The sequence below is a fragment of the Bubalus bubalis genome, chromosome 14 (assembly GCF_019923935.1).
Source record: "Bubalus bubalis isolate 160015118507 breed Murrah chromosome 14, NDDB_SH_1, whole genome shotgun sequence".
Taxonomy (NCBI): Eukaryota; Metazoa; Chordata; class Mammalia; order Artiodactyla; family Bovidae; genus Bubalus; species Bubalus bubalis.
Genome location: NC_059170.1, coordinates 46,906,536 through 46,909,300, shown reverse-complemented (window position 1 = coordinate 46,909,300; position 2,765 = coordinate 46,906,536). Strand labels below are relative to the sequence as shown.

At 37.0% G+C, this 2,765-nt stretch overlaps 1 long non-coding RNA gene across 1 annotated transcript; it reads right to left on the bottom strand.

Annotated features, from left to right (window-relative positions):
• Positions 1–336: 336 nt before the first annotated feature.
• Positions 337–2,534, bottom strand: LOC112578920. Its single transcript, XR_003103369.3, has 2 exons — positions 1,678–2,534; positions 337–909 (listed from the first exon to the last, which is right to left on the bottom strand). It is a non-coding gene; the product is annotated as an uncharacterized LOC112578920 (long non-coding RNA).
• Positions 2,535–2,765: the final 231 nt, after the last annotated feature.

The following is a 2,765-nucleotide window of genomic DNA, read 5'->3' as shown; positions in this document are numbered from 1 at the left end:
ACAAGACAAATTTCTTGCCTTTATGGAACTTCTACTATAGTGGGCAGTTAATTAAAAATAAATATAGAGATATAGTAGTACTCTCCAGAAAAGCAGAACCAATATGGTAGCTGATAGATAGATAATTAAGTATTGGCTTATGGAATTATGGAGACTGCAAGTCCGAAATCTGCAGAGCCAATGTGCTGGTTTGAATCTGAAGACCAATAGGCAGCTCTAGAACCAGGAAGAACTTCTGTTCCAGTTTTGAGGTCATCAAAGGGGAGAATTCTCTCTTAAGTAATGAAGGATCAACCTTGTTAGGGTCTTCAACTGATTGGATGAGGCCCACCCATGTTATAAACAGCAATCTGCTTTATTCAGTCTACCAATTTAATATTAATTTCATCCAAAAATACCCCCACAGAAACACACAGAAAATGACCAAATATCTGAGCACCTCCTGACCCAGTGAAATTGACACATAAAATCAACCATCACAAGAGATAAAAAGTAAGCTGATAAATAAATGTTTATGACTTAGGCTACAGGGAAAATAAAGTTGTGATCTTCTTACATGACAATATGAGAAAAAGTGACCGGGGAAAGGAAAAGATTAAAATAGCCATGTGTTTAAGTTACTGCCCCAAACTTTAAATACATTAGTATTCAAATGCCATCTTGTGGCTGATTGTTCACATTAGGTTTTATTTATTTTGTGTCATTCATCTCACATCTGTTAAAATCTGTTGAAGTGCCTGTTGGAGTCAATGGAGTTGCTGTCTTAAACTTCCAGGGTTTTTGATCATGTTTCACGTATGTTGTTAGTAGTGATTCCATGCTTGATGGGGTCAGGATACAGGCAGTCAAGCCAACTTTATTCCATGTTCAAATGCCTTCTTTGGTTATAATGGATTTAATTCAAGCACACTATAAAATAAAATATTCATGGTCAGTGTACATAAGGATGCCATAACAGAAATATTTACACACTTAAACTAACATACAGAATCGCTTTACAACCCCTATGTTTAGTGCAACGATAACATCATTACATAGAATAAACAGGACTGAACCATTTCCCAAATTCTGGGCCTCCATAAACAGCAGTCTGCATTCTTGGCTTAGTGTTATAATCTTTGCATTGTAACTATGCAATCTAATAAAAGACTTATCATAAAAATGGTCTTGGGCATGGCTCATAATTCATGATTTGTCTTGAAGACACTTTGTCATTATTGGGTAGGTCAAAACTTTAAATTCTTTTCATGCACAACTAGCCCCATCCCCTGCATTATTCAGAAGCTCCTGTATGGTCAAGAGGCAGTTTTCTCTTTAATATATAAATTATTATATAATATATAAGATATAATATAACATGTATTATCTTAAAGAGAAAGCTAGCAATTGACTTCATGAAGTCAATTGCTAGCTTTCTCTTTAATATATAAATGTATCAAACCAACACTTTGAACACCTTACACTCACACAGTGCTATCTTTCAATTGTCTCCATAAAAATAAATTTTTTAATTCTAGAAATCAAAAACATTATTAAAGAATGAAATCACACTTTTATGCCATAAATAAAAGATTATTTATAGCATAAGTAAAAGGTACAAGTCCAACAATATAAATGTCTATGTATATTGGTCCCCTATTGATCATCACCACAAGCAGCACCCTTTTATTAGCTCACAGTTCTGTATGGAGGTCCAGCATGGCTGGAGGGCTCTCTGCTGAAGTTATCACAAGGATGCAATCAGGGTTATGGCCAAGCTGAATTCTCATTGGAGGCTCTGGGGAAGAGTCATTTTCCAAGTTTATTCTTGGCAGAATTCAGTTCCTTGCAACTGTAGGATTTAAGTCCTCACTTCTTTGACGTGTGGCCCCCTCTGTCATCAAGAAAGCAGTGACATGTCAATCAAACTCTTCTCATGTGTTGAATCTCTGACTTCTTGTTCTGCAACTAGCTCAAGAAAATGCTTTGCTTTTAAAGGGTTTAAGTGATCAGGTTAGACCACCCAGACAATCTCCCTTTTGATTAACTCGGAATCAACTGACTAGTCACCTTAATTACAACTATAAAATCCTTTTGCAATATTAAGTGACATAATCACAGGTGTAACACCAGGGGACAGAGATCATTGAGGCCATCATTCATGCCACACTTTGTAGCCAGTACCTAGGTAGAAAGATGGAAACCTTGTTCATCATCTGTGAGTACCTCCCTGATCTTACCCCTTCCTACAATCTTGAATTTGGGGTTTCGCCTGCCCTTACTTTTCTTTGCCCCTCATCACATTTGCACACAACATGAAGTCATGCCATTCCATAGTAAGTACATAACTTCAAACTAGTCTAGCTGAAATAACATGAAAATAACCTTTTGAGTTTTGCATCTATATGGATCCAAGCAGGTGTCATTCATAAATGTCTATTACTGATTATAAGAATAGACCACAGTTATTTTTAATCTATCTTTTGCAGGTAAACACTTGTTTCCAAACAGACTATTGCCAATCGTCTTTTTTAAAAACAGGTATAGCATCTATGGGGGGCTTCTCTGGTGGCTCAGGGGTAAAAAAAATCTGCCTGCCAATGCAGGAGACGCAGGTTCAATTCCTGGGTTGGGAAGATCACCTGGAGAAAGAAATGCAACCCACTCCAAATTCTTGCCTGGGACATCCCATGGCGGGTTACAGTCCATGGGGTCACAAAAGAGTCAGACATGACTTAGTGACTAAACAACAACAATAAAAACTTCCTTGGCATTTTTGTGCATAC